Below are 17,385 nucleotides of genomic sequence, written 5' to 3' on the forward strand. Positions count from 1 at the left end.
CTAGTGCTCTACTACTTGAGCCACAGCGCCACTTCAGGCTTTTTTCTTTTTGCTTTTGTGGTACTGAGGAATCAAACCCAGGGCCTCATGCATGCCAGGCAAGCGCTCTACCACTGAGCCACCTTCCCAGCCCAGTTTTCCTCTTTCTAAAAACTACCTTTACACCATTTTATAGTGATGTATTTTATAGTCTATAGTCTAATTAATACAAAACATTTTCTTCTATTGCCTTTCTCCTCTTTCCAAGTTTTTTTTTTGTTGTTGTTGTTGTTGGTTGTGGGGACTTGAATTCAGGGCTTGAGCAATTTCCCCTGAGCTTTTTTGCTCAAGGATATCATTCTACCTCTTTGGGCCACAGTGCCAATTCTGGTTTTCTGATAGTTATTTGGAGATAAGAATCTCATGAACTTTCTTACCTGGGCTGGCTTCAAACTGTGATCCTCAGATCTCAGCCTCCTGAGTAGCTAGGATTACAGGTATGAGCCACCAGTACCTTGCTACAAGTTTTAACTTTTATGTTTTATTAACTTTTTTGGGGGGTGACAGTATGTTGCTGTTTACCCCAGGCTGACCTTGAACTCAATTCTGCCTCTGCCTCTTGAGTGCTGGGATTACAGTATATGCCACCAAGTCCAGCTTTCTTGTTGAAAAAAATTATTTTTTAAAGTTAATTCCTAGAAATCCACGTCCAGGAATTGAAGAAAGAACTGATCAGATTTCTTTTTTTATTTTAATTAGTGATGCTAACAGTATGGTTACATTTGTTTTTAAGTTTGTTCAAATTTATTAAGCCACTCTTAAGTGGAAAGCTAACAGCTTTGGAGCTGGACAGAGGTGAAATGCCATTTCTAAACTGGAGAGCCTGTATTAGCTCAGCAAATACTCTACCACCAAGTTCTGAGTAGCCATTGGCCTGTTGGGAAGATAGAAGGAGATGCATGTGTCCATTCAGTGTTCAGCACAAGCTAGTTCTTCTCCAGCCCTCACAGTTGTGACAGAGCTGGCTAGGTGTGGCACTGTGGTATGGATGTGAGGTCATCCTGGAGTTCTCTCTTTTCCTGGGGACTGACCTCTGGCAGTGGAGGTGACTGGCTATCGGGCTCAGTGTCCAGTACTGAAGATTACTACACACTGAGAGTTGGTTATTGCTGCCTGCGGTTGAGCTTTTCAGTGTACTAGATGGCTTCCCTGTGCTTTTGTTGATATCTGTCACAAAGCACATTTTGTCAGGGTGGGATGCAAAATCCATGGTGAAATGTTGATCTTTGAAAATGGAGAACTGGGCAGTTTCCTTTGTACCAAATGTGCTGGAGGCTAAGCAGACCCCCACAGGCAATCTTTCCTGCCTTTCAGCCCTCTGTCAGAGGGGTAGGTGGAGGGATGGGATACTTGGAGACTTAAAATGGAGGCACCTTGTCCCTGTCACGGATCATGATCTTAGGTTCTCACAGAATGGACCAATGAGGAGTCTTCCAGAGGGGTGGTCTTAATAGTGTCTGTCTCCATTTTGTTCCTTTTCCTCCATTCCCATTTTAATCATTTGCCTTCATTTCTCAGAATCCTTCCCCAGTTAGCCCCTAGTTCCTCCCTTATATGTAGTGCTGTACTCCAACTCCTGTCTTTGAGGTGTTCCCCACAAAGCAACATCTGACTTAAGAGATTCCTCATTTCCTTTTTTACTGTTTTGGGTCTTTCCTGCCTGGTCCTATCCTGGATGATATACAGAGTTGAGTGTGCAGTTGGTTGCTCATTCTGGTTTTCCTCTTTGTTGGGGCCACACTTCATATCTTGTAGGAATACTCTGTAAAGTTTCCCATATGGCAAACAATCTTGTCTTTTCTTTAATTTTAAATAAATGAGTACAAAAAAGGAACTTTAAAATAACTTGGTGTATATCCTTCTTTCAGTATTTTTTAACAAGATATATGTGCATAGTTTTTGCTATATAGGTTAATATACATATAGTGTATACTGTACATATACATATACAATGTATACTATCATATTAGTATGTATTCTTAGCTGGATATAGTGGTGCATATCTGTAATTCCAGCTATTCCGGAGGTGAAGGTAGCAGGATTGAGAATTTAAGGCAAGCTCTGGCAAAGGTAATGTGAGCCCAGTCTGAAAAGCAGAGTACAAATACAAATGGGCTTGGGCATGTGGCTCAAGTGTTAGTACCGTTGCCTAAGACCTATGAACAAGATACTGGGTTCATTCCTCAGTACCATAATAAATAAATATATTATTCACATGATTCTTCAAGATTATATAAAATTTATTTTTCATCCTGTTCAGTATGACAGTAATTTTTAACTATTATTACTGGATTTTAAATAATATTGCAATGCACATTGGTCTTATAGTTTTGTTTTTTCCTTCATTCCTGGGGTTTGAACTTAGGGCCTTAAATTGGCTAGACAGACACTATACTGCTGAATCCTTTTAGTCTTATTGAGTAGCATCCAAAATTAAAGTGTTAAATTGACTGTTTCTTTAAATAATTTGTGGGTTCCATTCATCTTACCAAGATCTAAGAATGTCTATAGTCCAGAATTGAGCTAAGTGTTGTCCAGAAGTATATAAGCATTATAGAGCAAAGGATAAAGCAAAACTTATATACTGATAGGAAATACTGTTAACTATTTAAGCAAACACTTTATTTTGATAACTAGACACTAAAGAACTTTAATATATTCAATTTAAGCACAAAAATCTAGTAGCCTCATGTATGTGTTCATGTTTGTTGGGTATATTGCGATGCAGACTGTGACAGAAGTACATCTACCTGTGTTATAGTTGTATGACATAGCCACTAAAGAATATGGACACAGGGTGTGGACCTAGTTTACTGGAAATTGGTGTTTTGACTCTAAGTCTAAAGACAAAAGAAGGAACAAGCACACTGTACTCAGGTTGGTAAATTACTCATAGTCATGGGCTCTGAGCTAATGATTCTCAGACTGCTTTTTGTGTATATAGGTTAACTGTGCTTGTGAAACAGAGCTAAGTGATTGTGCATGATGAGAGGAAAGTCACAGATCAGCTGGAATGAACCATAGAGTCAGGGACCTCAGCATGACTATGCATGCAGAATTCTTATAGAGAAGTTAGTGTGTATACATGGGTTTACATGGTTAGTATATACACAGGTATTTTATAGATCTACCCACTGAGAATGCTAAACAGTATTGGCAAAAAGCACATTCAGATCTTGGCTCGTAAGTGCCATTCTCCAGTAACAGTAATCCAGGACTCCTTGGAGAAATGGATAATTATAGGTTGGGAGCATCTTGCATTGTGAGAAAATAAGGAAGTGCTCAAAAAACAAAAGGTAAGGGCATGCTGAAAGGACAGTAGAGCCAACCTCAAGGAGATCATAATAGCCAAAGCTGGACAGTTTGAGCAACAGAAGAAATAGTGTGGTATTGCATAGTAGTCCAAAATACATACATAAATTAATATGTAGACTATATATAATATATAAAGTCATACAAGAGGAAGAGACCTCATCCTTATAGAAAAATTTCAACTACTTTATGTAGATACTTTACCCTTCAGGATCTGGGGCTTAAACTACTCCTTCCTCCCAGCTTCTTGAGTGTAGGTAGAATTTTGTGACTTAGTTCTAAAGGCTAGTCTTCAAAAGAGAGGAAAAAGTACATTTACAGGGGAGCAACCTGGCAAATCATACCTTAGCTGAGCACTCAAAGGTAATTGGTTTGCAGCATATCACATCGATAGCATGCACTCTTAATATGATATGTTTTCCTCTCAAACCTATAACCTCAGTATGACCATTAAAAACAAAGCAAAAAAACCAAAAACAAATCAGACCAGTTTGCATGGAGGGACAGTCTACAAAATACTGGACCAGGAGTCTTTCAGACTGTCTAGGTCACTAGGGCACAGATGGCTTACACCTATAATTCTGGTTACTCAAGAGGCTGAGATGCTGAAGATTACAGTGTGAGGTCAGCTAGTGCAGACAAATCCTTAAGATTCTAGCTCCAAAATAACCAGTGAAAAGCAGGGCTAGAGGCATGGCTCAAGTGGTAGAGTGTTTGCCAAGTAAGCTGGCTGAGCAAGCTGAGTGACCCTGAGGCCGTAAGTTCAGAAATCAGTAAACAAGGACTTAGAAACATAGGGCATAGAAAAGGGACATTAGTGGAAAACCAGTGAAATTCAAATGAAGTCTAGACTTTTTAAAGGCACTGAAACACCCCTCCCTAATGTTTTATTATGAAAATATTCAAACATTGGGAAAAGTAAAAAGAAATCAAAATTGAAAAAAATCTATCATTTAGACTCAGCAATCATGTTTTTGGCACCTTTTCTTTATTCCATTATTTTCCCATCAATCGATCTTATTTTGAAAGTAAGTTTTAAGCACTAGTACACGTGCCCACCCCCTCCCAATCCAAACCAAGACAACCCTGTTTAAAAGTAGTTTTTACATTCACTGCCAAGGTTGTTTGTCTAGCACCTACCAGACACAATGTAGTTGTCTGTGTAGTTGTCTGTGGTATGTTGAGGAAGATGGACAGTTGGAGAAGATACAGGTTGTAGTTGCACTTTCCAGGGTGATCACATTCCAGTGGTCAGGTGTGCATGCTTGGCTGTTGTGGATCTGTATATGTGGGTGATGGATGTTCATTGTGGGGTCTCTGAGTGCTGGTTTCCTGGCATTTGGGAAGTATGAGGATGCTGTTGGGATGGAGAATCAGGGCTGTGACGGCCTTTAAAGTTGGGATGTGTTGCATTAGAGCATTTATTTAGGGAGAGCCTTAAACCTTCTTCCCTTCCCTGGGGTCCCCTGAGAAAATAGAAAGTGGGAAAAGGGAGTTTTTAGCTATAGAAGGGGTAGGAAGCCTAATCAGTGAATATCAGAAAAGAGTGTAATTATGCAAAAGGACTACAGTCACTCCCTGAAGGCCACAGACTTGGGGTTTTGCCCAGAGGAGGACCTTTCAGCTGCTAACAGTACCCTTATTCATTTTGGGTGCATAATGATTTTAAAACCAATCAGGAACCAAAGCCCGAGGCTGGAGACAAACACAAATATCTTGTTGACTGAGCAAACATCTAGATTCGTCAGATAGGAAGTTACAGGGGAAGGTCAGAGTGATGTAATGGTGTGCACTAGCTTTCATCCTTAAACAGATGGGCCCTGAGGTACCATCTGCAGCTCTCTGGCCCTTTGAGATCACTTCCTACAAATGAAATTGTCAAAAGTTAGTATCAAGAAATTCATGTGATATCCATACCAGAAGTAAAGCTAGACAAAGGAAGGAAATTTCCATTGGAGTTACCTGCTTCCTTTTCCTCCTCTGTTTTATAAATAGACCTGCCATTTATCATTTTGGTCATCTTTCTTGTTTAGCACGTGAATATTGTTGTTTTCCCCAAATAGCCATCCAAAATAAACTTCCCTTCTTTTCTTAGGCCTGGACAACTGCATTTATCCCTACCTAAGCCAGTGTCAGCTGGGCATTTTTAATAAGCTGTCTTCCTATTTTGGGTTTTCTGTTTTGGTGGAGGAAGAGGCAGTGGTTTTGTTTCTGGCCCTTTCTTGCATCAAAGGAGTGTTTGTTCTGGGCAGGGGATATTTCCCAGTCTTCATCACAGGAAGAAAACGTAAGTGATGGGTTATAAGTCTTAATTGATAATTTTTTTGAGTTTTTTTTTTTTGTTGTTGTTGTTGTTGGTCGTGGGGCTTGAACTCTGGGCCGGAGTACTGTCCCTCAGCTCTTCAGCTCAAGGCTAGCACTCTACCACTTGAGCTATAGCGCCACTTCCGGTTTTCTGGTCATTTATTGGAGATAAGACTTTCATGGACTTTCCTGCCCAGGCTGGCTTTGAACTGTGATCCTCAGATCTCAGCCTCCTGCGTAGGTAGGATTACTGGTGTGAACTACCGGTCCCAGCTATTAATTGATATTTTTAATAACACTTCCTAGCAGAAAGCAGATCTGCTATACTCTCACTCTTATGTGTTCAACATTTATTATATACTGATGTGGCAGACATTGGAGAATCACGGTGGGTGATATAACCTCTATTCTTCGGTCAGAGAGACAAAGGAAATAATGGAGTAAAGTTGATGGAGGCCATGAGGTTCAGAGAGGAGGGCAGGCTTCCTGGTGGAGGTGATTATTTTTTTTTAAGATGGGGGTAGGTAGAAGTTGATACCAGGAGCTGGCAGGCATGGGTTGAAAATGGTGTGGTGTGCCTGGTTAACTGTGGAATGGGTTGCATGGTAAGGAGCCAGAAAAGGATCCTTGGAAAAGATGGTCTGCTGGATCAGGACTGAAGAGAAGGATGCGTATAGAACAGCCGTTAAAGGAATGGGCAGGACCTTTGATTTTAGGCTACGAGAGCCTTTCTGGGTCTGAGAATTCCCATGCCTGGCTTCTCTTTGTGCAGTGATGCAACTCCCTCTGAGCAGTGGGCTTGGAGTATAGATGAGAAGAAGCTGAGTCCTGATGCTTATTTCCATAGTATGATCAAACAAGAGCCCTGCAGAATACTGTGAGGGCTGACAATGGGGTAGGTGAGATGATTAACTGTAGGATCCACAGTACCAGAGAATGAAGAAGACACACTCAAGGACAGAGGAAGGTCTTGGGGAGAGGAGGGATATGAGGGTTGGGGGGACCAGTGATTGTGAGCATGGAAGGATGCTACTGACTATGAGATATGCCTGGGAACGAGCTGGACTGAGGAGCCTAAGTGGGGGTGCAAGTATATCATTAATGGTGAATGGTATATGAATCACCTGGGCTGTGAGTGGTTAAAAAATGGCCACATAAATAGTTATCCTCATTACAGATGAAGCAACCCAAGGCCCAGAGAGGGCAAGATATTGCTGCAGGTTACACTATAAAGAAAAGATGGAGTTGAGATTCTAATCCAAGTTATCACTGTGTTTTTGTGTCTTTAGGAGCTGACTCTTGGTGGGTCAAAAACATCCCTCAGGAGAAAGGACAGAAGAGAACATTGTAATCCAAGGACCTTCTCTTTTCTTGGTGAATGAGAAATCACTAGAAATAGGTAGGTGTGTACTGAGAATTGGGGTAGAGGGTAATATGACTGTGAATCGTGATGCCCCAAAGATGGAGGAGTTTCACATTTGGTTAGAAGAGACAGAGGCTGGCACTGTCTGGTCTCTGCCTGTCTGGAGCTGTACCTGAGCCAATGCCTCAGGTAGAGTGGCTGTCTAGTGAGGGGAGGGAGTGTGTTCAGTGGTAAAGTTGCTATGGATGGGGAGGGAGGGGGAAGAGGAATAAGTTCTGTAGATTGGTGGTGATATTTGCAAAACAAAATGAATGTGCTTCATGCCACTGAACTAACTGTATTTTCCAAAATGGTAAACTTTATTATGTAATATGTAATATCTGTTTTACCACAGTAAAAAAAGATGGGGGATGGAGGGAATGATAATCACTATCGTTTAAAAAAAACCTTTTTCTGGTACAAAATGGGCACTTATTAAGTATTTGAGTATATGCTAGGGATTTTGCTAAGTGCTTTCCCTGTATTTTCACTTAATCCTTACTTTCAGAGATGAGGTAAGCCCTGCAGTACAGATGAAGGGTCTCAGGTTTAAAGAGATTTAGGCAACCTGTCCAAGGTCATTACATTGGGAAAATGGTGGAGGCTGGGTGCTGCCAGGTCCTTAGGACCCACTTAGAGAACAATGCCAGAGTGTAAGTGGTGGAAGCGGGGGGCTGGACTTTACAGAGAGGCATGAGGGACCAGTGTTGGGGAGTCGAAACCATCTACAGACAGGTTTGACAGAACGTTCTTCCCAGACTGCAACCAGTAGCTGGAGGGATTAAAGGAATGGAAAGTGCTGAGTGGCTCAACCCAACCCATTCTCTACTTCTCATCCTCTTTCTGAGTGCTCCTCCTTTCTGCCTGCCTACCTGCCCTGGGGGAGCCATATACCCACTGAATCTAAAGACAGCAACCTGACACTGCATTGAGGTGTATGGATACAAAGGGAGGAGGCTTGAATAGTTTTCTAATGCTGACAGTGCAAATACCATGGGTGAGGTCAATTCGTGGGCAACTACCTGGCTTTATATGTGATCAGCCAACTGCAGGTATTGGCCACAGATTTTCTCTCTCTTTAGCAGAATGGTATGAGATAAAAGTATTAGGAAATGAATCATATTGGCCTCCTTGGGAAGATTTTTATGGCTGTAACCTGAAACTCCTAAGGTGTGTCCAGTCTTTGGTGGTGGCCAGTGAAATATGTGATACCCCCACCCCCTAGCTGCTGGTGGAGATTCTGATCTATCTTAGATATTTGGATTTAGTGAAGTGTTTGTGATGTGATCTAAGCTGTTTATAAGGGAAATGTTCTCTTGAGTTCCTGTTATCATTTTACTCCACATGTTTACTTTGGATTCAGTAGGATTCTTTTATTCTCCTGTTGGTGGTTTTAAATTCTGTGCTGAAAGGCAGGCTGTCTGAGCTGTGCTTTCTTAGAACTGTGGTGACCGCAGAGGGTGCAGTCTGTGATTATATAATAATTTTGAATGAATAAGAGATGTCTCATGACAGGTCTTGTAAGGGCAGCCTGGAAACGTACAGTATCATTGGGGATTAAGTTGCACTGCAGTTGAATTTTGCAGCTGTCAGGCAGTCTGCAGCACAGTACGTCAGCTGTAACCTCCAGGTGTAAATAGACCTTCATCAGCATCATTGAAAAAGTGCTGGGAGTATCCAGAGCACGGCAGGATACTGTCCATCAAAAGTCATTTGCAGATCCTTGTCCCTTGCTATACTCTTTAGCCCCAGAGACTGCTGGGATCCAGAGCGCTTTTCAACAAGGAAAGGTAGAGAGTGTATGTGTTCTCTGGTGCCACATTCTTACTGATTTTTTAGCTGTCCCCTTTTCTGTCTTTTTTAATAGCAAAGAGACATTAAGGATCTAGGTAAAACTTGCTTTAAAAGAAGACTAAGACATTTTCATAGTTTTTTTTTTTACTTTTAAAATTATTATGCCCTTTTTTTAAAGTTGGTTATGGGGCTTGAACTCGGGGCCTGGGCACTGTCTGTCCCTGAGCTCTTTTCCTCAAAGCTAGTGCTCTACCACTGAGCCACAGTTCCACTTCCAGTTTTTGAGTAGTTAATTGGAAATAAGAGTCTCACAGGGACTTTTCTTCCTGAGCTAGCTTTAACTGCCATCCTTCTATCTCAGCCTCCTGAGTAGCGAGGATTACAAACATGAGCTGCTGGCTCCTGGCTCAAATATCCTTTTAAAATAGTAACTGAGGGTTCATTTCCCTAACATCACCTTGTCTGACCTTTTCTGCTTGACTCAGACATATACTAGATACTGTAAATAAGGGAAACCATGGGACCTATGAACCCTAAGATATGTATTCAAATGTTTTTTTTTTCCTTTATGCAATTGTTTCTAACACATTTATAAGATTATTTCTTTGTTGCTTTGTATGTCCCTCCCCCACAGTATAACCCCTGCTTTCACTGTATTTGATGTCGGTATAATTTGTGGAGGGGAAGGGGAAAAAACAAATCGTTTAAATAGGGATACAGGTGGATCCATTGCAACAATAAGATGTACAAGTTGTCATGTGGAAAACGAACTTTACAACTTTGGTTGGGGAGGGGGGATTGAGTGGGGGGGGCAAGGGGAGGATGGGAAGGGATGGGAAGGGGAAACAAAGGAGGAGGCTACAATGCTTGATAAGAAATGTACTTATTATCTTGCCCATGTAATCGTAACACCTCTGTACAGTATTTTCACAATTTTGGTCCGGTCATGGGGCCTGAACTCTGGGCCTGGGTGCTGTCCCTTAGCTCTTCAGCTCAAAGCTAGTGCTCTACCACTTGAGTCACAGTGCCACTTCCGGCTTTTTTCTTTTTGCTTATGTGGTGCTGAGGAATTGAACCCAGGCTCATGCATGCAAGGCAAGCGCTCTACCACTGAGCCACCTTCCCAGCCCCGTGTTATTTATTTTTAAAGAATGTTCGTTTGCTTACTAATTTTGAAGTAAAAACAATATATTCTTTAAAAATAATGTGTATACACACACACATATTCTCAAGAATCTATTCTCTCTCTCTTTTTTTTTTTTTGTCAGTCATGGGACCTGAACTCTGGGCCTGGGCGCTGTCCCTCAGCTTTTCAGCTCAAGGCTAGCACTCTACCACTTGAGCCACAGCGCCTCTTCTGGCTTTTTCTGCTTATGTGGTACTGAGGAATTAAACTTAGACTCTCATGCATGCAAGGCAAGCACTCTACCACTGAGCCACCGTCCCAGCCTCAAGAATCTATTCTTAATGAGTGTATCTGAATAAAGAATGTAATGTATATAACAGAACAAACAAGAGTGAAGACTGACATTTGGAATAAAAATGTTAAATTACTACCTAAACGCTACAGGAACATGTTAGGACCCAGACAACTAGGTATACTATTTTAGCTGGAATTGTCTATATAATACCAAGAACATGTATTAGGGAAAAGACTGACTGTATAGCTCAGTAGTCTTTGTTATTAGTTGCCCAGGCTGGCCTGGAACTATAGTCTCAAGCAAACTTCCTACCTCAGCTTCCTGAGCTGGGACTACATGTGCCACTGGAGTCGATAGTCCAGAACTACTAAAACATTTTTTTTTTTGGGTCTGGTCGTGGGGCCTGAACTCTGGGCCTGGGTGCTGTCCTTCAGGTCTTCAACTCAAGGCTAGTAGTGCTCTATCACTTGAGCCACAGTGCCACTTCTGGCTTTTTTCTTTTTGCTTATGTGGTGCTGAGGAATCGAACCTAGGGCCTCATGCATGCAAGGCAAGCCCTCTACCACTGAGCCACCTTCCCAGCCCCCACTAAAACATTTTTTGACATTTCAGTCTTGTCAGCAAAGTGTGTTTTTAGTCACATCTGCAACTGTTGTACATGTACATTACAGTCATTCACTTGTTTAGTAATAAGTTGTTTGCCTTATAAGATACCAAAAATAGAAGTGAAAGAATGAGACAAGCAAACATGATTGGACATTTCAATATTTCCTTTCTATACCCGTCGTGATTACCTCCCACCCTTTACTTTGAAACATCTGGTTTAGGAAGATAACTATCTTGAGGAAACGTGCAGCACTTTTTGAAGGACTTCTGAAGGGCTTGTAAATTCTTGGAGGGATCCACTATTGACAGAGAGGTCTTCTATCAAGCAGATTGAGTGTGGGATGAGTGCAGAGTAAACCAGAAACTCTCCCTGACCATCTGTCTAAAAATGTTGGTGACCCATGAACCAAACTTCTAAGGATTAAAGTGTCCCCATTAGAATGGTTGGATTACTTCTTCAGAATTGATAGTGCTGGACTTCGTGGAATAGAGAGGGAAAACATAGTTCATGGACAAGACATGCAAAATTGTTTTTAAGTTTGAGAGATTTCTTATTTGAAGGGCTAGGGGCATGGCTCAAATGGGAGAGCACTTGCCTAGCAGGCTCAAGGTTCAATCCTCAGCACCACAAATTAAAGAAAAAAAAAGGAAAGAAAGAAAAAGAAGATTAAAGTAGTGAATTCAATCTTGCTGAGTTTCAGTAGATAAAGGGTAGTAACAAGTGTAGGCTGGCTGAGAACTCTGGGAAGACAGAAGTCGAACTGCACTTGGGTGTTTACCCTGTTTTATGTTTTGGTTTTGTAGCATGAACCCAGGGTTTGGCACTTGGTAGAAAAGTGCCCTACCATTTCTAAAGTGGGATGTTACTTGGTCAATGACTTTTAGTTTCTGACAATTCATATATTCTGAGATTACAAAATCCATCACCTATTTCTGGGTTCAAAAGATCACATGAAAACAGACTAACAAAGTGAATTAACTATTCTCTGCTTATCTGGGAAATGTCCTCAAGTAGGTGTGGGAAGCACCTCTCAACTTATCAACACCTGTAACCACCTCAGACCAGGACATGATAGTGAATGTGAATTTGAGGTGATGACTAGACTAGACTGATTGTTTGTGGTTTGCTATTGATCTGGTAGACTGGCTTAAATACTTATAATTTGGCATAATTTTGGGCAAATTTAGCATTCAGATAACTTGTTTCCTAAAGAATTAAAAGTAGTCTGTAGAAATAAATGGCAGATTACTCTATGTATGTATAGATATATATGTATCCATGTCTCTATGTATCTATCTATGTTTCTATGTATCTGTCTATGTATGTATCTATCTATATTTATTTTTCTGGTACCAGGGTTTGAGCTCAGGGATCTGTGCTTGCTAGACTTGTTTGCTCAATGAGTGCTCTATCATTTGGGTCACAGTTCCAGTGTGGATTTTTGCTGGTTAATTTGGAGATGGAGTCTTACAGACATTTCTGTCCTGGCTGACTTTGAATCTCAGTCTTTTACATCTCAGCCTCCTGAGTAGTTAGGATTATACATGTGAGCCACTGGTTCCCCAGTCATTTGTGTATGTTTATAAAAACACTATCAGAAAAGGGGGAATTTGACAATATTTTGGTAATGATAGGATTTTATGCAATATTGGAGTGTTTTTAGCAGGAGCATTTCACAGCAACTGAGGGAAAAAATCACTCCTTGAAGTAGGTGGGCTAGATTTTTAAAAACCAGAGGGAAAAGCTGTTTGGTGGACATCTTCCAATCCTTCAGGAACTTTTTGAAAGATTGGCTAGTAGAAGCTTATTTATTTATTTAGCAATGTTTATCTCTGGGGAAATTTTATTAAATAATAGTCATAATATTCAGAAAACTTTAGTAGTAAGTGTTCCTAAACTTTATTACACATAAGAAAGAGTTAATTTAATTAGGCCTGGTGCCGGTGGCTCATGCCTGTAATCCTAGCTACTCAAGAGGCTGAGATCTGAGGATCATAGTTCAAAGCCACCTGGGCAGGAAAGTCTGTGAGACTCTTATTGCCAACTAACCATCAGAAAACTGGAAGTGGCACTGTGGCTCAAGTGGTAGAGTGCTGGCCTTGAGCTGAAGAGCTGAGGGATAGCGCCCAGGTCCAAAGTTCAAGCCCCATGACCACCACTAACAAAAAAACTTAGCTGAGTGTGGTGTGACACATGCCTGTAATCCACTAATGCAGGAAGTGTATGGTAGGAGGATCATGATCCAAGTTTAGCCTTAAGCAAAAAGCACAAGATCTTATCTAAAAAATACTAAAATATAAATAAGGCAAAAATGGGTTGGGGGCGTGGCTTAAGTTGTAGAGCTCCCACTTAGCAAGTATAAGGGTCTGAAAAGCTAGTACCATCCCCCATTTAAAAAAAAAAGAAAGGAAAAAAAAAGATCCTAGTTCTTTTGTGACTAGCTTTTTATGTATCTTTGGTAGGGTTGAGAAACCATAATACAATAGTTTGCCAATCTTAGAGGTGATAGAGATTGGAAACTGAAATTCAGTAAGGATTTTAGCTTGTGGAGTGTCTTTAAGTGAGGTACCTCATTGAAAGAACAAGTCGGGAAAAGTTGTGCTGATTCCAGAGCTGTCACTTACCAGCTGAATGTGAGCACCCAGTCCTCACCCTCTGAGTGGAAGTTCTATCCCCAGCAGGGGTCTGGCCTCACTGTTGTTTGTATGGTAAAGGCTTTCATATGAATACTCAGCTCTAGTTTACAGATTATAACCTGCCAAATCCTATTTCAAGGTAGGGAATGGGCAACATTTAGAATTGTGTGATTGTAGAGATGAAGAGCTTTGTAGAAACGTGGTAATAACATTTGACAGATCAGTTGTTCATATTGGGTCTCAATTTTCTCACCTAAAAATGAAAAGAAAGGCATACTGGAATAATCTCAAAAAGCCCCTGCTGATTCTGTATGGTTCAGTATATCATTCTGAATAGATGATGGGAGAAGACATTTATTAAGCACTGTTCAATGTATGCATTCCAGCTGCTTCATGGGCAGTAGTTCCGTTAATCCTTCATCATTCCATGCACTCTCTAAATCACACACATGAGGAAGGGATATCACTGTTCCTGTTTTACAAGTAAGGAGGAGCAGCATGGACACGTTCATTTAGCTGCCATTAATAAGTGGCTAAGCAAGGTTCTGTTGAGAAATAATCATAATAGTAACAGTGATTTATTGGAAGTTCCGAATGAAATGAAAAAAGTCATTATTTTCTCTAGGCCTCTCTATTTTCTCACAGGTTACTTGGGAGTAAAAATAATCTTTATAAAGATAGGAAGAATTCACATTCCACCTCTTGAAGAGGAAAACACTTTTTGCATGTAAGGTAGTGAATGATACTCTGGTTCTTCTTGTCTGTATTCTGAAACAGTTCTACAAATATAATTCAGATTGTACTTTTCTGAGTGGATAGAACTGTAATTGAAGTATAACATACTTCATTATTTAGAGAAAATTATTTCAGTAGTGTTGTCTTAGTCTTTTTTCTTTCTTTTCTTTTTTTTTTTGTCGGTCGTGGGGCTTTAACTCTGGGCTTGGGCGCTATTTCTGAGCTCTTCAGCTCAAGGCTAGCCCTCTACCACTTGAGCCAAGCACCACTTCCGCTTTTTCTGTTTATGTGGTGCTGGTAAATCAAACCCAGGGCTTCATGCATGGGAGTCAAGCACTCTACTGTGGAGCCATCTTCCCAGCCTCATCCTTTGTCTGTTTTCTGTTGCAATAATGAAATGCCTAAGGCTGGATAATTTGTAAAGAATAGAAGTTTTTTGGCTCCTGGGAAGTTAAGGGCATGACATCAGCTTCTGCTCTGCATCTGGTGAGGGTCTTTGTGCTGCATCATAACATGTAAGAATGTATAACATGGGGAGACCCAGAGCAAGCATGCCAACTTGGGCCTGGCCCCCTCTTTTTATAAAGCCTCCAATACTAGCACAAGGTTGTCCTTATGACCTCCTCTAATCCTAATTACTTCCCAAAGGCCCTCTTGCAAATGACATTAACATGAATCTAGAGGACACATTCAATCTATACCATGAGTCAGCAGTGGTTGTCCTAATAGCCAATTCCATGGTAGACTTGCTGGCCTGCTGCCTGGCAGTATTGGGCCATCAGTGACCCTGTGAAGGCCACTGTCATGCTGCTGGCTGGATTTACTAGTGTGGGTTGCAGGAGGGACCTATAAGGAGGGAAGGGCTGCCCATCCCATTTCTGTTCCCAAACTTCATGGATTAATATAATAAATTCCTAAGGCTTCTAGGAGGTCTGAATGTGACCCCAGGAGAAAGACCCACATGGTAAGGTGTAGGAGTACTCTCCCTGTGAAAGGAACAGGAACCAAACAAGCCCCAATTTCCAACAGCAAGTGTTCCTGTTTTCCAAAGTCTTCATCATTCTAGATAATTTGTTTTCTTCTACCAGAAATACCAGCTTTCATAAAAGTAAAGTTGGATTTAAAAAAAAAAAAAGCTGAGCTCTGAAGATTTAGGTTCAAAGCCAGCCCAAGTAGACAAATCTGGGAGTCTTATTTCCAGTTAACCAGCAAAAAGCTAGAACTAGAGGTTAGATTCCAGTGGTAGAGTAGCAGCTGTGAGCAGAAAAAAAAAGATGAGTGAGTTTATACTCTACTGCTGGTACAAAAAATAACACCAAGGAGATAAACTCCTAACCCCATTGTTGTTGCCAAGGCCAATGCTGCCGTGGTTCTTTTTTTTTTTTTTTCCGGTCATGGGGCTTGAACTCTGGGCCTGGGTGCTGTCCCTGAGCTCTTCAGCTCAAGGTGAGTGCTCTACTGCTTGAGCCAAAGTACCACTTCTGATTTTCTGGTGGTTAATTGGAGATAAGAGGCTCATGGAGTTTCCTGCCCAGTCTGGCTTTGAACCTTGATCTTCAGATCTCAGCATTCTGAGTAGCTAGGATTACTACAGGTGTGAGCCACTGGTGCCTGGCTAATGTGGTTCTTTTAAGAAAAGTTGAAGTAAAACATTGTGGTCTAAGAAAGTCACTGGGGTTACCTGGAGATGTAATTCAGTGGCACATGTGAAGCCCTGTGTTCAATCTCCAGCATGGAAAAAAAAACAAAGAGAAGAAAGTCATTACATGTTGTGGTTATATTAATGACGAGTAATGACTTTCTGAACCCAAATATAAACCATCTTTAAAATATTTTAAACTTTCTAGTTTTTAGGAAGATAGTGAATACCTTTCATTTTGGCCATTGGAATCTGCCTCTGCCATGCAAGAGACCCAGCTTTCCCCTCTTTTTGTTTTTTGTCGGTTGTAGGGCCTGAACTCTGGGCCAAGGCACTGTCTCTCGCTCTTCAGCTCAAGGCTAGTGCTCTACCACTTGAGCCACAGCGCTACTTCTGGCATTTGCTGTTTATGTGGTGCTGAGGAATGAAACCCAGGGCCTCATGCATGCAAGGCAAGCACTGTACCACAGAGCCACCTTCCCAGCCCATCATTCCCCCTTCCCCCCCTCCCCAAGAAAGAATGGAAAGTTTTTCAGACTGATTTTTTTTTTTTTTTGGGTGGGGGAAGGCTGCTCCTAGGGCTTGAACACAGGACCTGCATGCTCTCCCTAAGCTTTTTTGCTCAAGGTTAGCATTCTACCACTTGAGCCATAGCTTCTGAAGACATTTTTTTTTTTTTTTTTTGCGGGCATCTGGCTTGTCAATTTCTGGAGCAACATTTTTATTCAACAACAAGTAAAGCAAATTTGCCCAACTAAATTATTCATAAGAATTACAGAACTTGTCACTTACAATGGATGTTGGGATATTCAGGTCATTTAGGAGACTGTGGCTAAAAATAAAATGACCTAAATATATAGCTCTAGATTTATTTTTTTAGGGGAGTTTAAACTTTAATTTTTATTTGACATTGGTCCTAATTCTATTTCTATGGAGAATGTAAATAGCTACTCTATCAGTGTCTAAAGAAAGATAGTTCTTCTCTTTTTGTTGGTGGTGTTTCATAGTATATGTAGGCCTATTTTTTAATTGAGCTTTTACAGATGTATATTGATATACACATGTGAGGGGTATGTATGTAACAGAGAAACTGGGGACAGTCCTGAGCAAATGACTCCCCCAAAAATCTGAAAACAATTTGTCAATTGTTTGGATCACTTTTATACTTTAAAGGAAGGAACAGTTGATGAACCTTGTCCCAGTCTGCTTTGGGACAGTAACTAGAGCATAAAATATTGAAGATCAATTATGCATTTGGGGAGATGAAAAAGGCTGACATATTGAAGGCATACTGTATTCAGTTTGGTGGACAAAGCAGAGCAGTTACATCATCTTTCTACAGTAGAATTGTGTCCTGAGAGGGTGAGACATGGAGGATAGCATGTCTTGATGGTCAAACTTCACAGAGCATGAGACATGGATCATAAACTTGTCATTTGTTCTGGGCAATAGCTCAATTCTTAAAAATTATTTTAGCTTTTTGTTGTTGTTATTGA

The 17,385-nt window shown here is 40.9% G+C and overlaps 1 protein-coding gene across 5 annotated transcripts in view; it reads left to right on the forward strand.

The window, feature by feature from the left end:
- Tanc1 (tetratricopeptide repeat, ankyrin repeat and coiled-coil containing 1) overlaps positions 1-17,385 on the forward strand; it is a 229,185-nt gene that overhangs the window by 24,312 nt on the left and 187,488 nt on the right. For 2 of the 5 annotated variants that reach the window (XM_042683389.1, XM_042683391.1), the window contains exon 2: positions 6,945-7,041. The exons of 1 other annotated variant lie outside the window; for it this stretch is intronic. The gene's annotated coding sequence lies outside the window, so the exon portion shown is untranslated. Of the gene's footprint in view, positions 1-6,944; positions 7,055-17,385 lie in introns of those variants that run through there. 2 more of the 5 variants (XM_042683390.1, XM_042683393.1) reach the window with 2 other exon arrangements.

The sequence above is a fragment of the Dipodomys spectabilis genome, unplaced genomic scaffold (assembly GCF_019054845.1).
Source record: "Dipodomys spectabilis isolate Male_0828 unplaced genomic scaffold, ASM1905484v1 ptg000081l, whole genome shotgun sequence".
NCBI lineage: Eukaryota > Metazoa > Chordata > Mammalia > Rodentia > Heteromyidae > Dipodomys > Dipodomys spectabilis.